Raw genomic sequence first — 16,509 nt, forward strand, 5'->3', positions numbered from 1 at the left:
AGTATATTTACAGAGTTGTGCAACCAAATCACCACAATCTAATTTTTCAGAACAATTTTACCACTGCAAAAGGAAACCCTGTACCCATTAGCAGTCATTCCACATGTTTCTGCACTTCGCCTGAGACCATCACTAATCTGTCTTTATAAATTGCCTATTTTGGGTATTTAACGTAAATGGAATCATACAATTTTTCTGAGTTGCTTAGAAATTTAGAAATACTAAGTTTCTTCACTTAGCATAACTTTTTCAAGTTTTATCTTTGTATTAGCAATTCATTCTTTTTTTAAAATCCAGTTTTATTTAGCTACATAATGCTGAAGACCTTATAGATTGTCTCAGGAGTGTCTTGTAGTAGTGATACAATTTAATTTGCACAAAAGGGTAAAATATAAAATATACGAATTTAATTTTGAGTTTATAGTCAGGGAAGAAGCTAGCATAATTAATATTATATGATCTAAAGAAATAATAAAGCTAACAAATTCTATAACTCAGTGTGAATCAGTCAAGTTAATTAGCATTATTTAGTTTATACAGTCACTATTTTTGGTTTTGTCTCCTTTTATTTTCATGCCACCAACACCTCCCCTCTGGTAATCACCTAGTGGTTCTCCATGAATCTTTTGGCTTGATTATGTGTGGTCTTTTGTTTTCTAGGCTCTGCATTTAAGTGAAATCATAGTTTCTCTTTCACAGTTTTATTTCTCTTAGCATAAAACCCTCTATATGCATCTATATAGTTGCAAATGGTAAGATTTCATTCTTTTCTCATGGCTGAGTAGTATTCCAACGTGTATATATACTCCATCTTCTTCATCCATTTATCTGTCCGTGGGCATTTAGGACCCTTCCATATACTGACTATTGTAACTAGTGCTGCAATGACAAAGGGGTGCATATATTTTGTCAAGTTAGTGTTTTTATTTTCTTTGGAAAAATACTCAGAAGTGGAATAGGTGATGTGATAGTTATATTTTTAATTTTTTGAGAAAGTTCCATGCTGTGTTCCTTAGTGGCTGTACCAATTTACATTCCCAATGGCAGTGCATGAAGTTTCCCTTTTCTCCACAACCTCACCAGCACTTGTTATTTGTTGCTTTTTGATAATAGTCTTTCTGACGGATGTGAGGTGATATCTCATTGTGGTTTTGGTTTGCATTTCCCTGATGAATGGTGGTTTTCAGCGTCTTTTCAGGTGTCTGTTGGTCATCTATATGACTTCTCTGGAAAAACATCTACTCAGGCCCTCTGCCATTTTTAAATCAGGTTATTTGTTTCTGATGTTGAGTTCTTTGTATATTTTGGATATTAAATACCTTATCAGATATACTGTTGACAAATATCTTTTTCCATTTGATAGGAAGCCTTTTCATTTAGTTGATAGTTTCCCTTGGTGTGCAAAGCTTTTTAGTGTAGTCCCATTATTTTACTTTTGCTTCTGTTTTCTTGCCTGAGGAGAGAGATCCAAAAAAATATTGCTCAGACCAATGAATGTGCTGCTTATGTTTTCTTCTAGGAGTTTTATGGTTTCATATCTTACATGTAAGTCTTATTCATCTTGAGTTTATTTTTGTAAACTGTGTGAAAAAGTAGTCCAGTTGATTCTTTTGCAAGTAGCTGTCCAGTTTTCCCAACACCATATATTAAAGAGACTACCTTTTCCCTGTATATTATCTCCTTTGCTGTAGATCAAATGGCCATATACTGCTGCTGCTACTGCTAAGTCACTTCAGTCGTGTCCGACTCTGTGTGACCCCATAGACGGCAGCCCACCAGGCCTCCCCATCCCTGGGATTCTCCAGGCAAGAACACTGGAGTGTGTTGCCATTTCCTTCTCCAATGCATGAAAGTGAAAAGTGAAAGTGAAGTCGCTCAGTCGTGTCCGACTCTAGCGACCCCATGGACTGCAGCCCACCAGGCTCCTCTGTCCATGGGATTTTCTAGGCAAAAGTACTGGAATGGGGTGCCATTGCCTTCTCCTGGCCATATACTTGTGGGTTCATTTCTGGACTCTATTCTCTTCCATTGATCTTTGTGTCTGGTTTCATGCCAGCATCATATTGTTTGGATTACTGTAGCATTGTAGTATAGGGTAAAATCAAGGAGCATGATAACTCGTTTTGTTCTTCTTCAGACTGTTTTGGTTATTTTGTCTTCTGTGTTTCCATATAGAATTTAGAATTATTTCTTCTAGTTCTGTGAAAAATGCCACTGGTACTTTGATAGGGATTGCACTGATTCATAAACTGCTTTGGGAAGTGTGGTCATTTAAAAATATTGATTCTTCTGATGAATGGGCATGTTTTATCTTTCCATTTGTTTGTGTAGTCTTCAATTTCTTTCATCAGTATCTTATAGTTTTCAGAGTCCAGGTTTTTATTACCTCCTTGGTTAAATTTATTTCTGGGCATTTTATTTTTTTGATGCAATTGTAAATGGGGTAGTTTTCTTAATTTCCCTTTCTGATACTTTACTGTGAATGTATAGATATGCAACAGGTTTATGAAAGTGAATTTTGCAACCTACAATTTCACTGAATTTATTTATTAGTTTTAGTAGTTTTCTGGGGGCATCTTTAGGATTTTCTATATATAGTATCATATCATACACAAAGAATTAAAGTTTTACTTCTTTCCAATATGGATTCTTTTTCTTATCTAATACCATGGCTAAGACTTCCAATCCTATGTTGAATAAAAGTGGTGAGAGTGGGCAATCTTGTCCTGTTCCTGATCTCAGAGGAAAATGTGTCAGATTTTCACCTTTGAGTATGATACTAGCTGTGAGATTGTTTTGTATGGCCTTTATCAAGGTGAGGTACATTCTCTCTGTATCTACTTTGTTGAGAGGTTTTTTTTTTTTTTTTAATCATACTTGAATGTTGAATTTTGTGAATAGCTTTTTTTGCACCTGTTGAGATGATGATATAATTTTATCCTTCAATTTGTTAACGTGGTATATCACACTGATCGAAGCATGGATACTGAATCATTCTTGCACTTCTGAGATAAATTACATGTGATCATGGTGTATGATCCATTTAACATATTGCTAAATTTGGCTTGCTAATGTTTCATTGAATATTTTTGCATCTATGTTCATTACTGATACTGACCTGTAATTTTCTTATTTTTCTAGTGCTTTTGTCTGGTTTTGGTATCAGGGTGAGGCTGGTCTTGTAGAATTAGTTTGCAAGCATTCCTTCTTCCATTATTGCAGACAGTCTGAGAAGGATAAGTGTTAATTCTCTTTTAAATGTTTGTTAAAATTCACCTGTGAAGCTGGCTGGTCCTGGACATTTGTCAGGATTTCATGCCTTTTTAATGGCTAAATGATATTCCCCTATATGGACATACATTTGAAATATTATTGCCTCTTCTTCTGGACATGTGGGTTACTCCCACTTTTTGACTATTATGAAAGATGCTGCTATAAACATTCATGTACATGTTTTTGTGTGACATACATTTTTCTTGTGTATATACCTAGGAGTGAAATAGCTAGGTAAAGTGGCAACTCTGTTTATTTTTTGAGAAACTGCCAGACTGTAATCTTTTCATTTGCTTCACACATCTTTGTGTTTATGTGTGTGTCAGTGTAAAAAAACACAGAGGTGCTGGCTTTTGCTATTATGGCTATTATTTTAAGCCAGCCAGGAGCTGCTGATTTAAGGAACAGTGCTTAAAACAAGAGAAAATAGGTTCAGATTCTGAATAATCTGCAACTGCATAGAAATTAAATGTCATCTTCTTCACACCTTCTATGTCACAAGTTATTTTTAACAAAGAGTAGCTGAGCAATAAAAACTTATTCACAGAAAATTTCTCTCTTTAAAGCTATGCTAGCTCTGTGATTCATACATATGTACAGAATGTATTTAAAATGAGTAGCTATGAAAATATTTCAAGAAAACTAATGTTTTCAATTTCCTGCACTTAATACAGCTATAAAACCTGTGATATTTCTAATGGAAACATATTATGTATTTTAGTTTGTATTAGTGATGTCTCCGATATAAATCTTAACTGCTGATTAATGCAAATATGCTAATGCACTGCCTGACCTACTAAGAAGTTAGTATACAGAATTGTAAAATGATCACTTGAGGAAATGGGTTCTAAACAAGCTATGAAACATGAGAACCACTGAATGTGAAAAAAAGAATTTAAGTACATACTGCTAGTAGTTCCAGAGCATTATTTCACACTGGGCAATTATTGCATCAGATCAAGCGAGCTGATTAAGAAGCATTTTCTAAGTATTTATAGTTAGGCTAACGATAAAGAAGTCTGTCAATAAATTAAACCTTCACTATTACTTAGGCAATTAAGATTCATTTTAAAAATGGGACTTATTATTAAAGAACTAAACAATAAAAGGTAGTAATTAAAAGCTAAGGATATAGAAAATAACAGAATTTTTAAATGCTACATTTTTTACAGCAAAGTTTTTAGTTTGCTTTCCCCACCATTTCACGAATCCTGTATTATTTTCTAAAATACAGATCTGTTCATTTCCTGAAGTTTTTCATATATTCTGCCATTAGGCTGATAGCTTAACATGTTCTAAAAATACACACACATACCCCCATATGTTTTCTATCTAGGTCACACAAAGCTGGAGCATCTGGATGTGCCAAGTAAGAATCTGACTCTAGTCAGTATGATGACAGAGCAAAAACATCTCAATAAAAAATATATTATTACATGCATACCATGTAATTGATTGAAGTTACCCAAATATATCTTACCACTGTTTCTACTTCATTGACATACACTATCTGAAGCTAGATGAGAATATTCAGTATTTAATTAGTAAAGCTCAACTGTGAAAGCAATTTGTGATAATGAGAAAAAGCAGGTTACGCAAGGATAATGCACAATTAACCAAAAACTGTAATGCTAATAAGACTGCCTGAGCAAAGGTGAATCCTAGAATATGAAATCATATATGTATTGGTGAACTGTGCAACCAAACTTTTCATGCAAATTATCTGGAGAGATGTACTAAGAAGTTCATGTTTCAATCTCTTAAAAGTCAGAAGTATTAACTACTTCCAAAGTCTTACTAGTTAATGTAATTGGATCTGCATATATTGCTACCTACTCTTGGACATGTATTTGCACTGAATGGTTCAAAAAAGGACAGGAGCAAAAATACAATATAAGAAAAGATTCTTTTTATACTGGCAATATAACAACATTAACTACTGAAGCTTATAGAAACTTTATTGTTGAATGTTTTGAGTTCGGTGTAAAATTAATATTATTCCATCATTATACAAATACTATTGTTAAAAGAATATCACATTCTATTAACATAATAAGCATTAATATAATTTGATTCTTACTAAGTAGCCCAGTCCAGTGTTCTTGCCTGGAGAATCCCAGGGACGGGGGAGCCAGGTGGGTTGCCATCTCTGGGGTCGCACAGAGTCGGACACGACTGAAACGATTTAGCAGTAGCAGCAGCAAGTAGCCCAGAGTTCAAAACTGGTAAAATTTATTTAGAACATTCAAAATTTAAAGCCTCTTATGCAGGAATTCCCTGACGGTCCAGTGGTTAGGACTTGGTGCTTTCAATGAAAGGGCCCAAGTTCAACCCTGGTCGGGGAACTAAGATCCCACAAACCCATGGTACAACCAAAAAGAAAAAAAGATAAAGACCACTCCCTCCCCCTTTAAGAAAAAGAAATAAAATCTCTAATGCCTACTTTACTCTGCTTATTGTTTATTTTATATTCATGTTTTGGAATACAGTATGCATAGTATTTTTTCATTCTACCTATTTCATACTTTCTGATTCATGTAAAAAAAAAGTCAAAAATTTAAGCAAAAACTTGAAAACATAAGTTACATTTTGCATAACTTTCAAAGGGAGATTGCAGATACTCTTTATGGTCTTTAAAGCAAGAAATATTGTTTCCAATTGCTAATCAAATCTTATCTACATCAGAAATGTTTTTCTTGCCCATAACCTCTTACACATACTCTGTGCAATTGCCTGGACTACTGAACCAGCTTGTTCTGTTACACAACTATAAAACATAATTGGGTCCATTCTCCAAATGCCATAAGAATTATCATTTTCTATTAAGTCTCCTTCTAAATGTCCTTAAAGTTTTTACAATAATTTTTTACATGGACCATTTTTAAAGTCTTTGTTGCTTCCATGTCCTGGCTATTATAAACAGTGCTGCGATGAACATTGGGGTACACGTGTCTCTTTCAATTCTGGTTTCCTCAGTGTGTATGCCCAGCAGTGGGACTGCTGGATCATAAGGCAGTTCTCTTTCCAGTTTTTTAAGGAATCTCCACACTGTTCTCCATAGTGGCTGTACTAGTTTGCATTCCCACCAACAGTGTAAGAGGGTTCCCTTTTCTCCACATCCTCTCCACCATTTATTGCTTGTAGACTTTTGGATCGCAGCCATTCTGACTGATGTGAAATGGTACCTCATAGTGGTTTTGATTTGCATTTCTCTGATAATGAGTGGTGTTGAGCATCTTTTCATGTGTTTGTTAGCCATCTGTATGTCTTCTTTGGAGAAATGTCTATTTACCAACCTAGATGTCCATCAGCAGATGAATGGATAAGAAAGCTGTGGTACATATACACAATGGAGTATTACTCAGCCATTAAAAAGAATACATTTGAATCAGTTCTAATGAGGTGGATGAAACTGGAGCCTATTATACAGAGTGAAGTAAGTCAGAAAGAAAAACACCAATACAGTATACTAACGCATATATATGGAATTTAGAAAGATGGTAACAATAACCCTGTATACGAGACAGCAAAGAACAGTCTTTTGGACTCTGTGGGAGAGGGAGAGGGTGGGATGATTTGGGAGAATGGCATTGAAATATGTATAATATCATATATGAAACGAATCGCCAGTCCAGGTTTGATGCACGATACTGGATGCTTGGGGCTGGTGCACTGGGATGACCCAGAGGGATGGAATGGTGAGGGAGAAGGGAGGAGGGTTCAGGACGGGGAACACACGTATACCTGTGGCAGATTCATTTTGATATATGGCAAAACCAATACAATATTGTAAAGTTAAATAAAATAAAATTAAAAAAATAAATAAAGTCTTTGTTGAATTTATTACAATATTGTTTGTATTTATATTTCGGTTTCTCAACCATGAGGCATGTGGGATCCCAGCTCCCTGACCAGGGACTGAATCCACACCCCCTGCACGGGAAGGCAAAGCAGTAACCACTGGACCTCCAGGGAAGTCCCTACATGTCCTTATTTTGTTTCCATTCACCACCTGGCAAGAAGTTCATATTCTAAAGTAAAGTGCACAAGATTCTTTAGAATTCAGACTCAACCTTTCCAGCCTCATCTCTTACTTTCCTATAGAAGCTTTCTCTGATCTCTCATGACTCCTTAACCTTGCATATGCTCTGAATGCTTTTGCCCACTGAGGTCTTTCTCAAGAACCAGTTCTAAAACCACCTATTCTGAAAATCCTTTTTGAATCCAACCAGAGTTTAATAACTGCTTTCAGATTACTTGTATTCTTAATACTGTTTGCAAAGATCTTTCAGATCGGTCTTTCTGATCAGCTCTTTTTATTGTTGTTGTTGTTGTTAAGTTGCTTCAGTCACGTCTGACTCTGTACTACCCCATAGACGGCAGCCCATCAGGCTCACCCGTCCCTGGGATTCTCCAGGCAAGAACACTGGAGTGGGTTGCCATTTCCTTCTCCAATGCATGAAAGTGAAAAGTGAAAGTGAAGTCGCTCAGTCGTGTCCGACTCTTCGTGACCCCATGGACTGCAGCCTACCAGACTCCTCCGTCCATGGGGTTTTCCAGGCAAGAGTACTGGAGTGGGGTGCCATCGCCTTCTCCGCAGCTCTTTTTAATATATATTTATTTATTTGGCTGTTGGGTCTTAGTTATGCATGTGAGATCCAGTTCCCCAACCAGGGATAAAACCCAGGCCCCCTGCATTGGGAGCACAGAGTCCTAGCCACTGGACCACCACGTTAAGTCTCATCTCATCAGCTCCTTAATCTTGGATCTCTGAGGCAATCATTACATCCTCCCATATTTAACCATACAGAAAAGGTTATTTGCAAGTCAAGCTGGTACTGCTTTATATGATATTTGATTTCAGCTTTTCCTCTTTATGTGCACTGAATAGAACACCTTCCTATTACATTTTGTTTTTCAAGAGACTTTTTCTCTCCAAACCAACTCTTTCTTCTCCCTAATGTGTTCTAAAGGAAGCCACCCAAACAATCTCTTCTGCAATGCAACGCCATCCTTTACAGGCTTCTCTAGTTTTTCTTTTTTCAGATCAAGACCAATAACAGACAGAAAATTTAGACAGAAAGTCAGTAAGGAAACAAAGGATTTGAACAACAATACAGATCAAATGGACCTAACAGATATATGGAGAACATTCAACCCAACAGCAACAGAATACACATTCTTCCCAAGCTCAAGAGGATTTTTCTCAGCATAGATCATATGTTAGGTCACAAAACAAGTCTTAAAAAATTTTTAAAGCTGAAACATACCAAGTACGTTTTCTGATCACAATGCAATGAAACTAAAAATCAATAGAAAAAGGAACACATTCACAATATGTGGAAATTAAACAACATACTCTTGAACAACCACTGGGTCAAAGAAAAAATAAAAAAGAAAGTTATAAAATACCTTGAGACAAGGGAAAATGATAATACAACATACCAAAAGTTAAGGGGGCAGCAAAAGCAGTACTAAGAGGTAAGTTTGTAGAAAAACACTTACTTTAAAAAAGAAAGATGTCATATAAACACCCTAGCTATATATCTCCAAGAACTAGAAAGACAAAAACAAACTAAGCCTAAAGACAGGAGAAGAAAAAAATAAACATTAGTGTGGAAAATAAACAAGATATAAAATAGAAAAAAACAACATAAAAAGAATCAACAAAACCAAGAGTCGGTTTTTTTAAAAGAGACACAATTAATAGACCCTTATTAGCTAGTCTAAGAAAAATACATTCAAATAAAGAATATTGAAAGTGAAGAGATATTACAACCAATATCACAGAAATAAAAATAATCATGAGACAATATTAACAATTATATGACAACAAACTAGACAATCTACAAGAAAGGCTTGATTCCTAGAAACATTCAACATATCAAGATTAAGTTATGAAAGAAGAAAAAGCCTGAAGAAACTTATAACTAGTATGAAGCTTGAATTAGTAATCAAATACCTTCCAAGAAAGAAAATTCTAGGATCAGATGGCATCACTGGTGAATTCTACCGAACATTTAAAGTAAAATAAATTCTTCTCAAACTCTTCCTAAAAACTGAATAGGAAGGAAGAGGAAGGAAGGAAGAAAACTTCCAAATTCATTTTATGAAGGCAGCATTATCTTGATATCAAAGCCAGACAAGAATATTATCAGAAAACAATTGATCAACATCCCTGATAAATACAGATGCAAATGTTCTCAACAGAATACTAGAAATCAAACCAACAGCATATTAAAAAGATCATACACCACAGTCAAACAAGATTTATCTCTAGGATGCAAGGATGGTTCAACATATCCATTTCAATTAATGTAATACACCATACTAACAAAATAAAGGATAAAAATCACATGATCATCTCAACAGATGCAGGAAAAAACCTTAGACAAAACTGAAAGAAACTTCACAATTAAAAACATTCAACAAACTAGGAATAGAAGGAAGTGATGTTGCTCAGTTGTGTACAACTCTCTGCGATCCCACTGACTGTAGCCTACCAGGCTCCTCCATCCATGGCATTTTCCAGGTAAGAGTACTGGAGTGGGTTGCCATTTCCTTCTCCAGGGGATCTTCCTGACCCAAGGCTCGAATCCAGGTCTCCAGCACTGCAAGCAGACGCTTTACCTGCTGATCCACCAGGGAAGCCCACGGAAGGAAAGAAATTCAAAATAATAAAAGCCGTCTAGGTAAAGCCCACAGTACTCGGCAGTGAAAAACTGAAAGCTTTACCTTTGAGCACAGTAACAAGGGCAAGGATACCCATATTGCTATTTCCATTCATCAGAGTTCTAAAAGGCCTAGCCAAAGCAATTAGGCAAGAAAAAGATAAATCAATAAAAGGGATCCAAACAAGAAAGAATAAGTGAAATCGTCCCTGTTTCCTGATGACAAGGTCCTATTTCTAGAAAATCCTAAAGACTCCATAAAAACCCTGTTAGAACTAATAAATTCAATAAAATTACAGGATACAAAATGAACACAAAAATTGGTTGTGTTTCTACTCACTAACAATGAATTATCTGAAAAGGAAATTAGAAAAACAATCTTCTTAACAATAGCACAGGAAGAAAAAAATACTTAGAAATAAATTTAATGAGGGGAAAGACCTGTATGATGATAAAAACTACCAAATGAAAGAAACTAAAGATGATGCAAATGGAAAGGCATTCTGTGCTCATGTATTTGAAGACTTAACATTGTTAAAATTTCTATACTACTCAAAGTGATCTACAGATTTAATGCAATCTCTCTTTTTTTTTTAAACCCAGTGGTATTTTTTTACAGAAGTAGAAAAATACAATTCTAAAACTCATATGGAACTATAAAAGAGCATGAATAGTTAAATGATTCCTGAGAAACAAGAACAAAGCTAAGAGGCATCACAGGTCCTGAGGCTGAAATAGATTAAAAAGCTATAATAATCAAAACAGTATGGCAGCATACAGACAGACATAAATACCAACAGAAAAAATAGAGAGCCCAGTAAAACATCCATGCATATAAGGTCAACTGATGTCTGATAAGGGGCAAAAATACAGTGAGGAAAGGATAGCTTCTTCAATAAACAGTGTTGAGAAAACTGGATATCCTCATGCAAAAGCTGGACCCTTATATCACTCCACACATAAAAATCAACTTAAAACAGATTAAAGACATAACTAAACACCTGAAACTGTAAAACTAGAAAAGAACACACAAGAAATGCTTTATGACACTGGTCCTGACAATTATTTCCTGGATATTACACCAAAAGTACAAGCAACAAAAAGCAAAAATAGTCAAGTGGGACTATATAAAATAAAGACGCTCCTGCACAACAGAGGAAGCAATCAACAAAGTGAATAGGCAAGCCATGAAATGGGAGAAAACATTTACAAACTATACACCTGATGATTGACATCCAAAATATACAAGGTACTCCTACAATGCAAAAGCAAAAGAATCTAATAACCCAAGAAAAAAACAGGCTAAGGATTTAAACAGACATTTCTCCAAAGAAGAAATACAAATGGTCAAACAGGTATATGAAAAATGCTCAATATCACTGACCATGAGTGAAATGCAAATCAAAAGCACAAAGAGGTATCACCTCACACCTGTCAGGATAGCTATTACCAAAAAAAAAAAAAAAAAGGAAAAGACAACAAGTATTGGTAAGAATATTGGTGGAGAAACTAGAACTCTTTATAGTTTGTGGAGATGCAAAATGGTGCAGCTGATACAGAAAACAGAATGGAGATACTTTCAAATATTAAAAATAGAAATATCATATGACCTAGATATCCAATATCTGGGTATTTTCCAAAAGGCAAATTTCAAAGAGATATTAGCATTCCCATGTTCATTACAGCACTATTTACAATGACCAAGATGTGGAAACACCCTAAGTGTTCACTGATGGATGAATGGATAAAGAAAATGTATTATATACATACAATGAAATATTATTAGGCCTCAAAAAAGAAGGAAATTCTACAACATGTGACAACACGGATGAATCATGAGGAACATTATGCCAAGTGAAATAAACTAGTCACACAAAGACAAATACTGCATGATTCCATATATATTAGGCATCTAAAATGGACAAATTCATAGCATCAAAGAGTCGAATGGTGATTAACAAGGACTAGGGGTAGGAAAAAATTGGAAATTACTAACAAATAGGCATAAACTTTCAGTTAGGGTTCGTAAGTTCCAGAGACCTGCTGTACATCATACCTCTACTCAACAATACTATATTATACACTTAAAAATTTATTAAGTGTGTAGATCTTACGTTAAGAGTTCTTAATACAATAATACTGAAAAAAAGAAAAAAGAAGACCAAATCCACAGATTCTGAGCTGCCAACACTCCTATAATCAGCTGGTTCCCTGATGCTTAGTTGATGGTATTTCTTTTCCCATACATCCTGTTCAGGCAAATATCCCAACAATTACCTTATGGTTCTTTATTTTTCTAATTCTGTCCTCTGCGGGGAGCGAGCTCCGCCCCTGGCAAAGGTCATGAGGAAGGAGGCTTGGCATACGCAAAGGCGGGGATCAAGCCTCAGGAGTCTCCCTGGAAATTCTCGAGCAATCTACCCCCAAAACCAGAGTCTGCCTACTTTCTGCTTTGTGCTTTCACCTACACCTCTGACTTTACGGGGGGCTGTCCCCCACTACCTCTCTGAAAAAAGAGTTAGCTTACAGCTCCAGTTAATAATTCCTGGGTGTGACAGTGTTTCAACCTACAAACTCCTTTGGAAATCCTCTAGCCTGCCTGAATAGGTTTTTCCGGCCACATGTGATTGTTCAGAGCCTCCCAACTGTGAGAGGCAGGAGATGTTCTAAACTGTCTAAACACAGATTCTTTTGAGTAGTTAAAAGATTGATTAGAAATTGTATTGGTGAAGGGATTTTCACTTGTTGGGCCAATGTTTGCTGCTAAGTTTCCATATCCCTTACCTGCTGTGTCCCTGGCAGTGTATTGATTAATATAATTGGTGTAAGTAGTAGCTTTAATGTTTGTAACCTGGGACCCTTGAGTTAATTCTTTTTCTTGTTATAGCCCACCACACCTTTGCTCTGTAGGAATGCAACTTTATCTAATGCTTTTGGAGGGTGGCTCCTGACCAATCACCTTTAGAGAAAAATAAGTTTTCTGAAGAGAAGGTCTTAAAGTGTTAACAGGCCTCCGGGCCAGAAGATGATGCAAATCACCTAAGCTCTTGCATATGATAAGTTTGCAGGAAGAAAGCCTGGCTTGCTGCAAGACTCTACCCCTTCCCTCATTATCCTCTATGCATAACTTAAGGTATAAAAACTACTTTGGAAAATAAAGTGCGGGCCTTGTTCACCGAAACTTGGTCTCACCATGTCGTTCTTTCTCTTACCTTCTGGCTGAATTATTCAGCCTCTTTTCTACACTGAATTTCCTCACTGAGCTATCCTTATTTCAGCCTCTTTTCTCCACTGAATTTTCCTACTGAGCTATCCTCATTCTATTACTCTTTATATCCTTAATTAACGTTTAATTAAGCAATTGTTTCCTGATCTTCGCCGACGCCGTCCCCGCTTCGAATTCCCTGGATCAGCCGGGGCTGGTCCCCGGCAGTCCTCTTATTTAAAAAACAAGCAACAAGTTTTAAAGCTAACAAATAATATCCAGTATGGAGTTGATCAGCTTTTCTTTCTTAACAGACTAGTCAACAAAAACTTTGTTGATGAGGTAACAAATAACTTCACTTCCAAAGTTTTGCTTGATTCTATTAGGTTCTTTCTGGAGAGAAATCAAAATTATGCCAGAGTAATTCATGAGTGCATTGTCACTCAGTCATGTCCAACTCTTTGCAACCACATGAACTGTAGCCCACCAGGCTCCTCTGTCTATGGAATTCTCCAGCTAAGAATACTGGAGTGGGTAGCTATTCCCTTCTCTAGGGTATCTTCCTAACCCAGGGATCACATCCAGGTCTCTCGCATTGCAGGCAGATTTTTTTTTTTTTTTTAACCTTCTGAGCCACCAGGGAATTCATGAAGGTGCTACATATTGGAAAAGAAAGACAGACGCACCCATTCAGGAATAAAACAGGGATGTAATATTACCATTTTCCTAAGCATATAAAGTTAAATAAATCAGGTATCCTCATCCTTGTATCTTCATTATCTACGTGCAGTCTCATGGATTTTTCCTTACAATAGTGATCACCCTCTTTGTTTTCCATGCCCAATCTGTTTATCCTAATTCAGCCACGTAGTGTCTGGATTTTTGTTATAGTTTCCTAACTAAGGTCTCTGCTTATAGCTTCCTATAATTCCTCCCAGCACGTTACTACCAAACTAACCGCCACAGGTTAACACCTTGATCAAGTCACTTCCCTACTCCCAATTTTCTACTAAAAACAAAACAAAAAAACAGCCTAGCATTAAAGACCCTTTATAATCTAGACTCCAACGGTCTTTCAGGATTTATCTTCCTGTATTCCTTTATATAACTACCTACTCACATAACTTGACTTATTCACTGCCTCTAAATACTTTCCTACCTCCATCTTTTATATTCATTCTATTCCTATACCTAGAATGATTTTGATCCATTTATCCCTATTAGCAAAGTATACTGTAGTAAAATCAGCCCATGACCCACCCATTTGTGGAATCCTAGGTGAGACCACTTTGATAGGTTGTTCCTACTCCACTGAATCAATTAACACCCACCTGCCAAGTGGCTTAAGTCAGCCCTCCCTCTTCTGTGACTTTCAAGCAGGCCTCCAGAAAGAAAGGGAAAGGTCTGAGTATAAAAGTTGATGCTTGATATTTTGCACTTCTCTGTTCCAGTTGTTATTTTTAATTCTATTGATACCATCTACCCCTGTATCTTTGGTGCTTTAATATCTATGTTAACAATCCAGTATGGGCTGGTGCCACCAATGGGATGGAATTCTGTCCTGCGTGCTCTCAACCCGTGATCACACTCATTAATTTAACATATATTTTTTGAGTACCTACATGAAGTACTACTGTCAGCACTAGGGACACATCAGTGAAAAGAGTCAGAAGTCTCTCCCCTCATGGAAGTTGTATCTAGAGGAGGAAAGAAAGACAATAAATTAAGGTAGGTACAATATACAGCATGTTAGTTAGAAGTTTTAGTAAGAAAAATAAAGCAGGAAAACGTGTGTGTGTGTGGGGAAACAGTTATAGTTTTAGGGTGACTAAAGAAAACGTCACTGAGGAAGTTTTAAGTAAAGAACTGAGAGATAAGGATTGAGCCAGACATACAGAAGAATGTCTGAGGCAAATGAACGACAAATAAAAAGGTCCTGAGTTGGAAGTATGACTGGCAGGTTCGAGGAAAAAACAAGGAGGCCAGTTAGCTGGAGCCAAGAAAATAAATGAATGAGATCAGACATAGTAGTGGGTCAGATTACCTATATCGGATCAGCAAACTATAGCCTATGGACTGAATCCAACCTACCACCTGCTTTTTAAAGTAAAGTTTTAATACCTCTACTTTCATGCTACAACAGCAGAGCTGAACAGTTGTGAGGCAAACTGTATGAGTTAGAAAACCCCAAATATTTATACTGCGGTTCTTTACAAAAAAGGTTTACTAATCTTCCAGATGCCTCAGTAGTAAAGAATCTGCCCACGATGCACGACACACAGGTTCGATCCCTGGATCAGGAAAACCCCTGAAGAAGGAAATGGCAACCTATTCCAGTATGATTACCTGGGAAACCCTATGGAAAGAGGAATCTGGCATGCTACAGTCCACAGGGTTTCTTTTACAGAATCACTTTAGCTGTTAGGCTCAGAATAAAGACAGCAAGGTAGGAAGTGGGGAGAATTAGAAAATTACTACAAAAATCCAGGTGGGCAATCATGGTGGCTTGGATCACACACATGGTGAAAAGTGTTAGATTTTAGATATATTTTGAATGCAGACCAACAGAATTTACTCTTTTATCAGATTAAAGTGTGGGAGAATCAGTAGTTAAGGATAACCCTAAGCGTTTTGGTTTGCCAAGAGAAAAAACAGAGTTCTCATATACTGATGGGGAAGGATATGTAAAGAGCAATTCTGAGAGACAAGGGAGGGAGCTTTACTGTTTGTCATGTTAAATGTGAGGAGCTTATTACTAAACAAAGAGAAATTTGGGGAGGTAGTTAGATCTATGAGTTTGGAGTTCAGGAAAGTTACAGAATGGAGATAAAAACTGAGGAGTCATCACTGTATAAATGACACCCAGAAACATGAGATGCACTCATCAAGAAAATGAACACATACATGTGTGTGAGTAACTATATATATATATATGTGAGAATGAATTATATACATAAACTCCACAATTGAGCCACAGGACACTAAATGTTTACAAGTCAGGATATGAAGGGGAACTAGAAGACTGATAACAAATGGTAGAAAGATGAGGGAAAAAACCAAGGATGTGTGTTGACCTAGAAGCCAAGTGGAAAAGTGTTTCAAGGATGAGATCAACTGTGGTAAACGTTAAGTAAGATAAAATCTGAGAAATGACCACTGGATTCAGAAATCTGAAAGTCAATGGTGACCTTGGTAAAAGTAGTTTTGGTGGAGTGGTAGAAAGAGAAAGTCTGACTAGAGTGGGTTCGAGAGAATGGGAAGAAAGCTAATTGGAGACAGTGAATACAGACACTTATTTTAAGAAACTTTGCCCAAGTGAAGCAATTGGCCTTGCCTAAAAACATGAGGCATGCATCTATA

The 16,509-nt window shown here is 36.5% G+C and overlaps 1 protein-coding gene across 4 annotated transcripts in view; it reads right to left on the reverse strand.

The window, feature by feature from the left end:
* PMS1 (PMS1 homolog 1, mismatch repair system component) overlaps window positions 1–16,509 on the reverse strand; it is a 111,928-nt gene that overhangs the window by 33,238 nt on the left and 62,181 nt on the right. The window contains exon 1 of one of the 4 annotated variants that reach the window (XM_059875038.1): window positions 5,354–6,662. The gene's annotated coding sequence lies outside the window, so the exon portion shown is untranslated. 4 annotated transcript variants of the gene reach the window in all.

The sequence above is a fragment of the Bos taurus genome, chromosome 2, assembly GCF_002263795.3.
Source record: "Bos taurus isolate L1 Dominette 01449 registration number 42190680 breed Hereford chromosome 2, ARS-UCD2.0, whole genome shotgun sequence".
Taxonomy (NCBI): Eukaryota; Metazoa; Chordata; class Mammalia; order Artiodactyla; family Bovidae; genus Bos; species Bos taurus.